The 15,755-nt window shown below is 41.9% G+C and overlaps 1 long non-coding RNA gene across 1 annotated transcript in view; it reads left to right on the forward strand.

Annotated features, from left to right (window-relative positions):
- Window positions 1-13,969, forward strand: part of LOC125964498 (uncharacterized) — a 168,563-nt gene extending 154,594 nt beyond the window's left edge. Inside the window, exon 2 of the long non-coding RNA XR_007477565.1 lies at window positions 13,739-13,969. This is a non-coding gene — a long non-coding RNA (uncharacterized LOC125964498). The remainder of the gene's footprint in view (window positions 1-13,738) is intronic.
- Window positions 13,970-15,755: the final 1,786 nt, after the last annotated feature.

Consider the following 15,755-nt stretch of genomic DNA (forward strand, 5'->3'; position numbering starts at 1 on the left):
GACTCATTCTCCGCGTCTTTGTCAGGAACACCCCTGAAGTGATGCTGTGTTCTCCGTGCATCCTATCAGGGGCCACACAGTGTTCTCTTGTCCCAGTAATCGTGCTGTTAACTTCTACCATTCAGTTAGGATGGGTTCTACCAGGTTTCTCCATAAAGTTAATAAGTGTTTTGTTAGTAATTAGTAACAATTTTGTGGGAATATACTGTGAGACCATATAATTATCCTGTTCCTCAGCAAACTTTCACCCATTGGATGCAAACTGGCGTCCATTGATGATCCTTGCCTCAATTCACCATTACTATGATGATTTATTCTAATTTTATCATATCTTCTATATTTATTAGTTGGTTTCTACTCTAAAGGAGAGCTTTTCCTTCTCTTCCATTTATGTTTATTTATGGCCTGGTGAATGCCTGTCTTATTCAATAGGTTATTTATTTTGATGCCCAAATTGTCTCAGATTTGACCAAAGAGAACTGCGTCAAGCTGGCTGGATTATTTGACTTTTAAATGAGGTCAACTTTCCATTCAAATATGTCTCCAAATAGTACAAGTAAGTTCTTAAGAGCAAATGAAGTGGAAAGTTTAGGTAGCGTGCCAGAGGGTGATGGTGAGCAGACTAGCCTTTACTGGATCAGTGCATCCCAAACCGTTCCAGCTTCTCAGAGCTTCTTCCTTCTTCCCTCTCCTAAAATGGCATTAAACGCTGGAGCTTAGAGGGACCTTAGAGATCATCAGGTCTGTGGTTCCCAAACACTGGCTTGTGCCAAGGGCTGTGTGACTACAACTCCCGGCGCGTTGGCTCAACAAAACAGGCGCTCCTCCTGCCAGAGATTCTGACTCAAAGGGCAAGGCCCAGATGGGTGGGCATTTTGCCTGTTTGTAGAGTTCCCCACGTGACTCCTTTGCCCAGCATCACCACCCCACCTTACACACACTTCCTCCTTTTACAGGTGAGGAACCAGGGACTCAGAGAGGGATATCATCGTGCTCTAGATCACACCATTAGTGACAGAACTAGGAGGAAACTCCAGGCTTCTTGGCTGGTCAAGATCTGCTTTTTTGCCTGCATTGCTCTGCCGCCTTCCAGGTCTTTGAAAGCTCTGAGGTTTACAACCCTCATTGCAGTAAGAATGAGGAATTTACCTGCAGGATGGGCGATGTATAAGTTAGGTGTTTGTAAACAGGGTGCAGCCTCTGCTTATTTACTTGATAATTGCCTGCAGTATAGGTTCATTTAAACTGATCCCCAGAGTTTTATCATTGTAAATTGAAAATAATAATAGCCACTTCATACAGTTGTTATGAACGTTAATCTTAGAGGTACTCTATAGAAAGACCCGGCATTTTTACTACCTTTTGCTAACACTTTTGCTGGAGAATGCATTAACCATTCCCCCTGCCCCAAAACACTCGCACATGTGCACACACACATAAACTGCCCTGATGTCATTTAAGAAAGCTCTTTCTGTACTACTTCTTCCTTCTTTACTTACTGATCTCCTACTGAGAAGAGCAATATGCCCTTTCACTGAATAGAGAAAGACAACTGTAAGGTAAATGGGTTCCGTTGCCTTGCACACACATGTCCTCCCCGGGACCATTCTGAACTGTGGGCCACAGGAATTTGACTATTAAACAAAATTAACCTTTAAACAACCCCGATAATCCAGGGTCTCCATCCAATAACAGCTTAATCACTGACATTACAAATCTAGAAACCATCTAATATTTCAAAGGCTTTGTGGACTACAGCGAAGGAGGGAGAACATGTTACAAACATGCTCATGAATATGGATAACTATGACATCGTGTCAGTGTGCTCAAGACCTCAGATGGTCCACAGTTTATTTTTTCATTAGGTATGCCATTCATTAAGCTTCAGCTCCCTCCCAGTACCTTCCATCTGTTCTTTTCTTTAAGGGAAACTGTAGGGCAGGCCAGTACCAGGGGGCTAGAGGCTCTGAGCACCTAGTAAGTTTCCATTTCTCCATCCTTCCACCGTCACCTACCTTGGCCTCCAAAAGAGGATGCACTCTCCTGATGTTATAAGAGAACATGAAGTTAAGAAGTGGTTTGGAGTGGGGATATCCAGCCCCTAGAGACAGAGTGACTGATGAGGCTGTGTTGTCCTGGACGACATACACCTGCTTAAGTTACTCAGTGGGGATGGAGCAAAGCAGTGACTCTTCCTGTGTTTTCTGAGTAACTTTAGCAAAGGAGCTTAGCATCACTGCTAATCAAAAACCTCTGGCCTAGTAATAACATAAGCAGTCACACTGCTTCAGCATTTAAGGGGCTGTGGTGGCTCTAAAATAAGTCCACACATATACACACTACTATGTATAAAACAGATAACTAATAAGGACCTGCTGTATAGCACAGGGAATTCTACTCAGTGCTCTGTAATGGCCTATGTGGGAAAGGAATCTAAAAAAGAGTGGGTATATGTATATGTATAACTGATTCACTTTGCTATGCATCTGAAAGTAACACAACATTGTAAATCAACTATACTCCAATAAAAATTACAAAAATTAAAAATAAAATAGGAAAATAAAGAAATAAAATAAAGTAAGCCCACAAACTTTAAATCTCCCCCTTCAGAGCAGCCTAATTCCTCTCTTGAGTATGGCCTACATACTTTTAAACAGTAGAATGTAGCAGAAATGATAGAATATGACATCCAAGATTAGATCATAAAAGACACTGCACTTCTGTTTTGCTGTTTCTTTGGGATCATGTACTCTGCAGGAAGCCAGACGCCATGTCAGAAGGACACTCAAGCAGCCCTGTGGAGAAGGTCACAGAGCGAGGAACTGAGCCTTCTATCCCACAGCCGTGTGAGTGAGCAGATCCTCAGGTCCCAGTCCAGCCAACAGATGACTGCAACCACAGCTGACCTGGAGGATGCAGCCCCATGGGAGACCCTGAATCTTCTCCTCTTCCAGGCAACTGCCCTTCAGAGCCACCTAGCTAAGCTGCCTCCAAATCCCTTAACCACAAACATGGCGAGGTAATAAAAATGTGTTGTTTAAGCTGCTAAGTTGTATGGTATTTGTTACATAGCAATATATAACTAATACAGGGTCCTTAATCTTTTCCATAGCAACCATGACAACAGGTGATCTGGGCTCGGCTTGAACACTCCCACTGACAGAGAGCTTGCTTCCTCCCAGGCAGCCCGGTGCACAGGTGGCCACTCTGAGCACTACCAAACGCTGCTCTCACTGGGCTGGTTTTGGCTTCTCTATAACTTCCATCCCTGGTTCAAGGTGTGCCCTTTGAAGCCAAGGTGAATCCTCTCCTTTTCCATGTGACTGCCCTTCAGATATGTGAAGGCAGTGATTACGCCTGCCCCTGGGTCCTCTTCCACTGGCCAAAGGAGTCAGGAGGGGAAGCAGTACATTTTGAGGGCCCTGGGAGAGGAGCCATTGTCTGGAATTAGCCCACGGCCTTTCATGCACTAACCCAAGAGGGACTGGATTCCGAGAGGCCTTGGGAAGTGGGTGGCACCCATCCTAAACCACCAGATAATAACTATAGCAGTAACACTAATAATAATTATTAGTACTAACATAGCACTCACTGTGTGGCAGGCTCTCTTCTATGTGTGTTACATGTGCTAATTCATTTAATACTCATGACAGCTTATTATTATTGCTCCTTTTCACAGATGAGGAAACTATGGTGGTTATAACTTGCCCAAGTCCCACAGCTAGTAAATGGCAGAACAGGATTTATAGCCATTGTATCCTCATCACAACTCAGTACTGCCTTCCCTGCTGGGTCTAGCGCATCTCAGAGCTGCTTTGAAATCTGTATGGAAACAAAAATAATAGCTACCATTTATTAAGCACCTGCTGTGTGTCAGGACCTGGGCTGAGTGCACTGCATGCACAAGAAAAGTGAATGCTCACGGTCAATGATTTGTTAAACATTTATTTATTGTGCACTGCCACTTTCCTGGCCCATATGGGATCATAGCAGTAATTCAGGCTTGGGTCCTGCTCTCAAGAGTTTTTCATTTCTGGATGAATAAATAACTATACTTTCAGGTGGCAGTTAAGAGGTGCTCTAGATAGAGCAATGACACACAGACAGGGAGATGGGGTATGGAAGAGACCCGAGTTGACTTCTTTTGCAGGAAGCATTTGAGCTAGTTTTTTTTTTTTTTTTTTTTTTTGCGGTACACGAGCCTCTCACTGTTGTGGTCTCTCCCGCTGCAGAGCACAGGCTCCGGACGCGCAGGCTCAGAGGTCACGGCTCACGGGCCCAGCCGCTCCGCGGCATGTGGGATCTTCCCGGACCGGGGCACGAACCCGTGTCCCCTGCATCGGCAGGTGGACTCTCAACCACTGCGCCACCAGGGAAGCCCTTGAGCTAGTTTTTGAAGGATGATACCATTGTGGAAAATAGAGATGGGAGAAGAACCTTCTAGGAGGAGAAGCAGCACAAGAACTAAGATGAGGAAAATGAGGCTATGCTCTACCTGCAGACAAAATGAGGGATGGAAAGATGGAGATATACTGGGGGTATTTTTAGCCTAATCCCATGTCTACCAGGTGATTTGATAAGGACTTATGGTCTTGCGGATACCTTCATTTGTGATTGCAGCAAATCCATGCCAGGCTATAAAAGCTAAGGTTCTATGAGGGCTTCATCTGCAAGCAAATGAAAACTGTCAGATCCTCAGAGCCCCCAGGACACTCGTTTATCATGGTGAGAAATGTTGATATTAATAAGCCCTTCCACCTGGTACAATCTCTTGTCATCACCCCCCACTACCAGTTTCTATTTGGAGAATAAAACTGGCAGCAAACAGAGCTTCACACTTCTTGCAGACCTGTTGGATAAACACACGCAAACACTCACAGCAACCATTTCACACCTAATGAATGGGAGGTGAAGGTGTCGGACTGCATGGCAGGAGATCTGAGAGCTGCTTTTGCTTGGATTCTCTCTCCCCTGGACCTGACAGCAATGGGCAACATGTGACCCTTCCCGACTTTCTGCATGTGAAGTGCCTAAATGCACTGGGGCAAAGTCAGGACTCAAGTACCCAGGTCAGGGAAAGCCCCCTCCAAGGGATGGGGCATGCTTTTAAACCCATCCTTTTTGAGATCTGAGAGAAGAGGCAGATTTAGATTTTATGCGGCCTGAAGCTTCTGCCATGTGGAGCCCTCTTTAAGAAAAAGAATACCCAATTATGGATACAAAGTGAGATTTGAAAGTCACGATTTATTTAGAATGAGAAAAGAAATCATAACAAAATCCAAAGCTTAAAAATGCTGACCAATACCATAAACATCACAAAATCTAGAAAAATGATACTTTGTTAACTGCCTGACATACGACTAAAATATTTTTTCCTTTTTTGAACCACATACTCTTTAGATCACTTCTTCAAATAGCACCAATTTAATAACAGATCTGCAGAGAGGAGACAAGTTAGTCTTATATCCAGCATATTTGTTCAACATTCTTATCGATTGTTTCAAAAAATTTTTTCTAGCTTCACAACTCATTATTGGAAATGCCATGTAAATGTTTAGGATTGTTGTTAATTTGGGAAAAACTTCCAACAAAATTTCTTTCCATATGATTGCTAGACTTCAGAGCATATCAAGTTTTCTTCAGCAGTGACTAATCTTAAACACTCCTTGAATTGAGAATTACTCATTGATTCATTAATCAGTTGGTCATCCATGTCCTCGTTACAGAGGCATATCATGAGTTGTATGTTATCCTCATAGGTGTCAGTTTATCAGCAAGGAATGTAAATCTTTCCCCAACGTGTTCATATGAGTCACTCCTCTTCACTAACTGGATTATTAAACAATCCAAGAATCTATTCATTATTATTCTATTGAAAAGTTATCTCTTCCACTTACTGAATTACTGCTATAGATATGATTAAACATTTTTTGGTTATAGTTCTATCCTTGATGTCAGAATAATTTCCATTTATTTCATTGCTTTTCTTTTTTCATTGACTTTTTTCCTGAAATTTCTCTCAGTTCTTGAATAAATGTATTTAAAGATGATAAATGAGGGACTTCCCTGTGGTCCAGCGGGTAAGACTCTGCTGTCCCAATGCAGGGGCCCAGGTTCCATCCCTGGTCGGGGAACTAGATCCCGCACGCATGCCAAAACTAAGAAGTCTGCATGCCGCAACTAAGAGTCCGCATGCCACAACGAAGATCCCACGTGCCACAACTAAGACCTGGTGCAGCCAAAATAAATAAATAAATACAAAAGAAAAGATGATAAATGAATGTCACCTTCACATATGCCAACATTGGGAGTCTATTCTACCATATTTCCTTTATTGAAATGTTCCAAAATCTTTCCAAATTGAATTAAAATGACATATTGAGCTTTATGAACTTTTAAGTAAACACCCTGCTACTTATTTGTATTTGAGTTTCTCTTCTGAGTCTTCAAAAATATATTGCAGAGTCTTAAAGGTTGTTGTATCCATGTAGCGAGACTAGAACAGATTTATAATGGCAGACCAGTCATTATGAACATAATTCCAGTGTTGTGTGCTGTAGGACACATTCACACTGAAATAAAACCTCTGGTCCTGCACATTTTGCACAGTAGAAATATTCCTGGAAGCCATTCCTACACCAGATAGCCAACAATAACTCAACTATACATGAAAGTGATAGTGATTTCAAACCGCATAATTATATCCCATTAAATGGAATAAATTAAATATGTCCCCAACTCAACTTCCCCTTAGCCAAATATCCAAAATGCCCATCAGTACCACAGCATTACCTGGGATGAGGGAGAACGTGATGGAAAAGAAGTTGCAGTACAAAAAGACAATGGTCTCCACCAATTTCAATAAAAAGTGTTTACTTTTTTTTTTTTTAAAGTGTTTACTTTTAAGGAAGTGCTTGATTTGAAAGAATCCCAATGGCTAAATCTGGGATAACTTGGGCAACAAAATAAATAATGATAGTAATGGATTGTAACCTATAGGAAAAGCTCATATCCATGAGTTTATAGTGGTATAAATAAAATAATTGATTAAATAAGGAAATGAGGGACAAGAGATAGCTCTTACTTATAGAAGATTTTCAATTAATAAAAGTAGAAGGGAATATAGAAATACAAAATCACCATTTGACAAATACCACAGTACTAATTGTTGCAGGCAAGAAACATTAATGGATGGTAAAATCAGGGGGTGAAAGTGTGATGATAAATAGGATATTTACATAGTATCAAAGTGTCTCATCACATACTTATTAATTACTTGGGGGGAAAAAAATCAAACTTTACAGAGGAGAAACCTGGCAGCAGCACCTTAACCAAATAGTCAAAGTTAACGTCACCAGTGGGCAGCTTCAAGATGGCGGAAGAGTAAGATGCGGAGATCACCTTCCTCCCCACAGATACATCAGAAATACAACTACACGTGGAACAACTCCTACAGAACACCTACTGAACGCTGGCAGAAGACCTCAGACCTCCCAAAAGGCAAGAAACTCCCCACGTACCTGGGTAGGGAAAAAGAAAAAACAGAGACAAAAGAATAGGGATGGGACCTGCACCAGTAGGAGGGAGCCATGAAGGAGGAAAAGTTTCCACACACTAGGAAGCCCCTTCGCGGGCGGAGACTGCGGGTGGCGGAGGGGGGAAGCTTCGGAGCCGAGGAGAATAGCACAACAACAGGCGTGCGGAGGGCAAAGCGGGGAGATTCCCACACAGAGGATCGGTGCCGACCGGCACTCACCAGCCCGAGAGGCTTGTCTGCTCACCCGCCGGGGCGGGCGGGGCTGCGAGCTGAGGCTCGGGCTTCCGTCAGAGCGCACGGAGAGGACTGGGGTTGGCGGCGTGAACGCGGCCTGAAGGGAGCTAGTGCGCCACGGCTAGACGGGAGGGAGTCCGGGAAAAGGTCTGGACCTGCTGAAGAGGCAAGAGACTTTTTCTTACCTCTTTATTTCCTGGTGCGCGAGGACAGGGGATTCAGCGTGCTGCTTAAAGGAGCTCCAGAGACGGGCGCGAGCCGCGGGTAACAGCGCGGACCCCAGAGACGGGCATGAGGCGCCAAGACTGCTGCTGCCGCCACCAAGAAGCCTGTGTGCGAGCACAGGTCACTATCCACACACACCTCCGCTTCCGGGGAGCCTGTGCAGCCCGCCACTGCCAGGGTCCCAGGATCCAGGGACAACTGCCCCGCGAGAATGCACGGCGCGCCTCAGGCTGGTGGAACGTCATGCCGGCCTCTGCCGCCGCATGCTCGCCCCGCCCTCCGTGCCCCTCCCTCCGCCCCGCCTGAGTGAGCCAGGGCTCGCAAATCAGCGGCTCTTTTAACCCCGTCCTGTCTGAGCGAAGAACAGACGCCCTCAGGCGACCTACACGCAGAGGCGGGGCCAAATCCAAAGCTGAGCCCCGGGAGCTGTGCGAACAAAGAAGAGAAAGGGAAATCTCTCCCAGCAGCCTCAGGAGAAGCGGATTAAATCTCCACAATCAACTTGAGGTACCCTGCATCTGTGGAATACCTGAATACACAACAAATCATCCCAAATTGAGGAGGTGGACTTTGGGAGCAAAGATATATTATTTTTTCCCCTTTTTCTCTTTTTGTGAGTGTGTATATGTACGCTTCTCTGTGTGATTTTGTCTGTATAGCTTTGCTTTCACCATTTATCCTAAGGTTCTGTCCGTCCTTTTTTTTTTTTTTTTTTACTTTTTAAAATTTTTTCTTAATCATTATTTTTTAATTTAATAACTTTATTTTATTTTATCCTCTTCCTTCCTTCCTTCCTTCCTTCCTTTCTTTCTATTTTTTCTCCTTTTATTCTGAGCCATGTGGATGAAAGGCTCTTGGTGCTGCAGCCAGGAGTCAGTGCTGTGCCTCTGAGGTGGGAGAGCCAACTTTAGGATACTGGTCCACAAGAGACCTCCCAGCTCCACGTAATATCAAATGGCGAAAATCTCCCAGAGATCTCCATCTCAACGCCAAGACCCAACTTCACTCAACGATCAGCAAGCTACATTGCTGGACACCCTATGCCAAACAACTAGCAAGATAGGAACACAGACCCATCCATTAGAAGAGAGGCTGCCTAAAATCATAATAAGGCCACAAACACCCCAAAACACACCACAATACGTGGACCTGTCCACCAGAAAGACAATGTCCAGCGTCATCCACCAGAACACAGGCACTAGTCCACTCCACCAGGAAACCTACACAACCCACTGAACCAACCTTAGCCACTGGGGACAGACACCAAAAACAACAGAAACTACGAACCTGCAGCCTGCAAAAAGGAGACCCCAAACACAGTAAAATAAGCAAAATGAGACAACAGAAAAACACACAGAAGATGAAGGAGCAAAGTAAAAACCCACCAGACCTAACAAATGAAGAGGAAATAGGCAGTCTACCTGAAAAAGAATTCAGAATAATGATAGTAAAGATGACCCAAAATCGTGGAAATAGAATAGAGAAAATGCAAGAAACATTTAACAAGGACCTAGAAGAACTAAAGAGGAAACAAGCAACGATGAACAACACAATAAATGAAATTAAAAATACTCTAGAAGGGATCAATAGCAGAATAACTGAGGCAGAAGAACAGAGAAGTGACCTGGAAGATAAAATAGTGGAAATAACTACTGCAGAGCAGAATAAAGAAAAAAGAATGAAAAGAACTGAGGATAGTCTCAGAGACCTCTGGGACAACATTAAACACACCAATATTCGAATTATAGGGATCCCAGAAGAAGAGAAAAAGAAAGGGACTGAGAAAATATTTGAAGAGATTATAGTTGAAAACTTCCCTAATATGGGAAAGGAAATAGTTAACCAAGTCCAGGAAGTGCAGAGAGTCCCATACAGGATAAATCCAAGGAGAAACACGCGAAGACACATATTAATCCAACTATCAAAAATTAAATACAAAGAAAACATATTAAAAGCAGCAAGGAAAAACAACACATAACACACAAGGGAATCCCCATAAGGTTAACAGCTGATCTTTCAGCAGAAACTCTGCAAGCCAGAAGGGAGTGGCAGGAAATATTTAAAGTGATGAAGGAGAAAAACCTACAACCAAGATTACTCTACCCAGGAAGGATCTCATTCAGATTTGATGGAGAAATTAAAACCTTTACAGACAACCAAATCTGAGAGCTCAGCACCACCAAGCCAGCTTTACAACAAATGCTAAAGGAACTTCTTTAGGCAGGAAACACAAGAGAAGGAAAAGACCTACAATAACAAACCCAAAACAATTAAGAAAATGGGAATAGGAACATACATATTGATAATTACCTTAAATGTAAATGGATTAAATGCTCCCACCAAAAGACACAGACTCGCTGAATGGATACAAAAACAAGACCCGTATATATGCTGTCTACAAGAGACCCACTTCAGACCTAAGGACACATACAGACTGAAAGTGAGGGGATGGAAAAAGATACCCATGCAAATGGAAATCAAAAGAAAGCTGGAGTAGCAAATCTCATATCAGACAAAATAGACTTTAAAATAAAGGCTGTTACAAGAGACAAAGAAGGACACTACATAAGGATCAAGGGATCGATCAAAGAAGAAGATATAACAATTGTAAATATTTATACGCCCCACATAGGAGCACCTCAATACATAAGGCAAATACTAACAGCCATAAAAGGGTAAATCGACAGTAACACAATCATAGTAGGGGACTTTAATACCCCACTTTCACCAATGGACAGATCATCCAAAATGAAAATAAATAAGGAAACACAAGCTTTAAATGATACAATAAACAAGATGGACTTAATTAATATTTATAGGACATTCCATCCCAAAACAACAGAATACACATTCTTCTCAAGTGCTCATGGAACATTCTCCAGGATAGATCATATCTTGGGTTACAAATCAAGCCTCGGTAAATTTAAGAAAATTGAAATCATATCAAGTATCTTTTCTGACCACAATGCTATGAGATTAGATATCAATTACAGGAAAAGATCTGTAAAAAAAAAAAACACAAGGAGGCTAAACAATACACTACTTAATAACGAAGTGATCACTGAAGAAATCAAAGAGGAAATAAAAAAATACCTAGAAACAAATGACAATGGAGACACGATGACCCAAAACCTATGGGATGCAGCAAAAGCAGTTCTAAGAGGGAAGTTTATAGCAATACAATCCTACCTTAAGAAACAGGAAACATCTCGAATAAACAACCTAACCTTGCACCGAAAGCAGTTAGAGAAAGAAGAACCAAAAAAAACCCAAAGTTAGCAGAAGGAAAGATCATAAAGATCAGATCAGAAATAAATGAAAAAAGAAATGAAGGAAATGATAGCAAAGATCAATAAAACTAAAAGCTGGTTCTTTGAGAAGATAAACAAAATTGATAAACCATTAGCCAGACTCATACAGAGAAAAAGGGAGAAGACTCAAATCAATAGAATTAGAAATGAAAAAGGAGAAGTAACAACTGACACTGCAGAAATACAAAGGATCATGAGAGATTACTACAAGCAACTCTATGCCAATAAAATGGACAACCTGGAAGAAATGGACAAATTCTTAGAAATGCACAACCTGCTGAGACTGAACGGGAAGAAATAGAAAATATGAACAGACAAATCACAAGCACTGAAATTGAGACTGTGATTAAAAATCTTCCAACAAACAAAAGCCCAGGACCAGATGGCTTCACAGGTGAATTCTATCAAACATTTAGAGAAGAGCTGACACCTATCCTTCTCAAACTCTTCCAAAATATAGCAGAGGGAGGAATACTCCCAAACTCATTCTACGAGGCCACCATCACCCTGATACCAAAATCAGACAAAGATGTCACAAAAAAAGAAAACTGCAGGCCAACATCACTGATGAACATAGATGCAAAAATCCTCAACAAAATACTAGCAACCAGAATCCAGCAGCACATTAAAAGGATCATACACCATGATCAAGTTGGGTTTATTCCAGGAATGCAAGGATTCTTCAATATATGCAAATCAATCAATGTGATATAGCATATTAACAAATTGAAGGAGAAAAACCATATGATCATCTCAATAGATGCAGAGAAAGCTTTTGACAAAATTCAACACCCATTTATGATAAAAACCCTGCAGAATGTAGACACAGAGGGAACTTTCCTCAACATAATAAAGGCCATATATGACAAACCCACAGCCAACATCATCCTCAATGGTGAAAAACTGAAACCATTTCCTCTAAGATCAGGAACAAGACAAGGTTGCCCACTCTCACCACTATTATTCAACATAGTTTTGGAAGTTTTAGCCACAGCAATCAGAGAAGAAAAAGAATTAAAGGGAATCCAAATCAGAAAAGAAGAAGTAAAGCTGTCACTGTTTACAGATGACATGATACTATACATAGAGACTCCTAAAGATGCTACTAGAAAACTACTAGAGCTAATCAATGAATTTGTTAGAGTAGCAAGATACAAAATTAATGCACAGAAATCTCTGACATTCCTATACACTAATGATGAAAAATCTGAAAGTGAAATTAAGAAGACACTCCCATTTGCCATTGCGACAAAAAGAATAAAATATCTAGAAATAAACCTACCTAAGGAGACAAAAAGCCTGAATGCAGAAAATTATAAGACACTGATGAAAGAAATTAAAGATGATACAAATAGATGGAGAGATATTCCATGTTCTTTGATTGGAAGAATCAACATTGTGAAAATGACTCTACTACCCAAAGCAATCTACAGATTCAATGCAATCCCCATCAAACTACCAATGGCATATTTCACAGAACTAGAACAAAAAATTTCACAACTTGTATGGAAACACAAAAGACCCCGAGTAGCCAAAGCAATCTTGAGAATGAAAAATGGAGCTGGAGGAATCAGGCTTCCTGACTTCAGACTATACTACAAAGCTACAGTAATCAAGACAGTATGGTACTGGCACAAAAACAGAAATATAGATCAATGGAACAGGATAGAAAGCCCAGAGATAAACCCATGCACATATGGTCACCTTATCTCTGATAAAGGAGGCAAGAATATACAGTGGAGAAAAGACAGCCTCTTCAATAAGTGGTGCTGGGAAAACTGGACAAGTACATGTAAAAGTATGAAATTAGAATACTCCCTTACACCATACACACAAATAAACTCAAAATGGATTACAGACCTAAATGTAAGACCAGACACTATCAAACTCTTAGAGGAAAACATAGGCAGAACACTCTATGACATAAATCACAGCAAGATCCTTTCTGACCCACCTCCTAGAGAAATGGAAACAAAAATAAACAAATGGGACCTAATGAAACTTCAAAGCTTTTGCACAGCAAAGGAAACCATAAACAAGACCAAAAGACAACCCTCAGAATGGGAGAAAGTATTTGCAAATGAAGCAACTGACAAAGGATTAATCTCCACAATTTACAAGCAGCTCATGCAGCTCAATATCAAAAAAACAAACAACCCAATCTAAAAACGGGCAGAAGACCTAAATAGACATTTCTCAAAAGAAGATACACAGATTGCCAACAAACACATGAAAGAATGCTCAACATCATAAATCATTAGAGAAATGCAAATCAAAACTACCATGAGATATCATCTCACACTGGTCAGAATGGCCATTATCAAAAAATCTAGAAACAGTAAATGCTGAAGAGTGTGTGGAGAAAAGGGAACCCTCTTGCACTGTTGGTGGGAAGTAAATTGATACGGCCACTATGGAGAACAGTATGGAGGTTCCTTAAAAAACTACAAATAGAACTACCATACGACCTAGCAATCCCACTACTGGGCATATACCCTGAGAAAACCATAATTCAAAAAGAGTCATGTACCAAAATGTTCATTGCAGCACTATTTACAATAGCCAGGACATGGAAGGAACCTAAGTGTCCATCAATAGATGAATGGATAAAGAAGATGTGGCACATATATACAATGGAATATTACTGAGCCATAAAAAGAAACGAAGTTGAGTTCTTTGTAGTGAGGTGGATGGACCTAGAGTCTGTCATACAGAGTGAAATAAGTCAGAAAGAGAAAAAGGAATAGGAATACTGGATGCTAACACATATATATGGAATCTAAGGGAAAAAGAGGTCATGAAGAACCTAGGGGTAAGACGGGAATAAAGACACAGACCTACTAGAGAATGGACTTGAGGATTTGGGGAGGGGGAAGGGTAAGCTGTGACAAAATGAGAGAGGGGCATGGACATATGTACACTACCCAACGTAAAATAGATAGCTGGTGGGAAGCAGCCACATAGCACAGGGAGATCAGCTGGGTGCTTTGTGACCACCTAGAGGGGTGGGATAGGGAAGGTGGGAGGGAGGGAGATGCAAGAGATATGGGAACATATGTATATGTATAACTGATTCACTTTGTTATAAAGCAGAAACTAACATACCATTGTAAAGCAATTATACTCCAATAAAGATGTTAAAAAAAATACAAAGTAAACGTCACCAGTCATGAGACACATCAACATCATGTATCACCTGATACAATGTCTGAGAGGAACAGAACATCACTATCACATCAGTGAACTCTTTAGGGGTCCAGTGGTTTGGGGCTTACAGTGACATCTCTTGAAAATAAGGGACAAATTGTTGCATCTCACACCTCCTGCCACTAAGGTAGAAGCCAATGCCTGGTAGACCTCTTCAGGATCTGGAGGCCACTTAGTGATATTTCTCTGATCCATTTACCAGGTATCATGGAAGGCTGTCAGCTTTGAGTCACAGCAAGTCTCGGATGCAATGCAAAAACCATATTGCTTGAGTCAAATGACTGAGCAGACCCTACTGATATTAGAGTTATCTGTGATGGAAATAAAGCATCATGTGGAATTAATGGCATGCTCCAATTGGAGAATCACAATGCAGACCCCTGGGGTCCTGCAGCAAGGCCATGCCATCTGCAGAGGAGAGCTATACACCATTTGAAAAATAGCTCCTGGCATGTCACTGGGCCTGATAGAGATGGAGCATCTGCCAAGTGACCATGTGGCCAAAGCTGCCCATCGTGATCTGGGTGGGGTCCAGCCTGCCAAGGCATCAAGTCGGCAGGCCCAATAGCCCTCTGTATATAATGGAAGCGGTACATCTGGGATTGGGCATGAGCAAGGCAAGAAGACAAATGTAAGCTGCACTAGTAGATGGCCCAGATCCCCATGTCATCCACCATTGTTGTACCAGTGTCTCACCCTCATAAAATTTATGACCACATGGAGGATGCATTATGGCCAAGCAGACAGAGGAAGAAAAAGGCTGAGATTGGTTCAAGGATAGGTTGGCTTGATTTGGAGATGCTAGCCAAAAATAGACTGCTGTGGCACTCAGGGCCATCCTGAAAAACAGTGTTAAGGGGAAACCCCCTCATTGGGCAGAACACATGGTTATTCACTTTGTATGGAGTAGGAATTGAGGTAGGAATATACAACTCATGGCTATGGAAAATGACTAGGCTGGTTAGCGGGGGGCGCCGGAAAGGAGAAAGATTATAGGCCTGGAGCCTGGGGAAGAGCATGTAGATGGACCTATGGGAGTGGGTAAGTTGAGTGAAAACCTTTGTATGACATGTTAATGTCCACCAGATAACATCTACCGTAGAGGAGGTGCTAAACTCTATGAAGGAGGGGTGCTATCCTCTACAATGCAGTTAACACCCTAAATCAAAGACTATTGTTCGATTTGGTATCCCCAGTAGGTAGAAAACAGGGGTCTAGGAACCAAGGGGTCAAAGTAGGAA

Source organism: Orcinus orca, chromosome 5, assembly GCF_937001465.1.
Source record: "Orcinus orca chromosome 5, mOrcOrc1.1, whole genome shotgun sequence".
Taxonomy (NCBI): Eukaryota; Metazoa; Chordata; class Mammalia; order Artiodactyla; family Delphinidae; genus Orcinus; species Orcinus orca.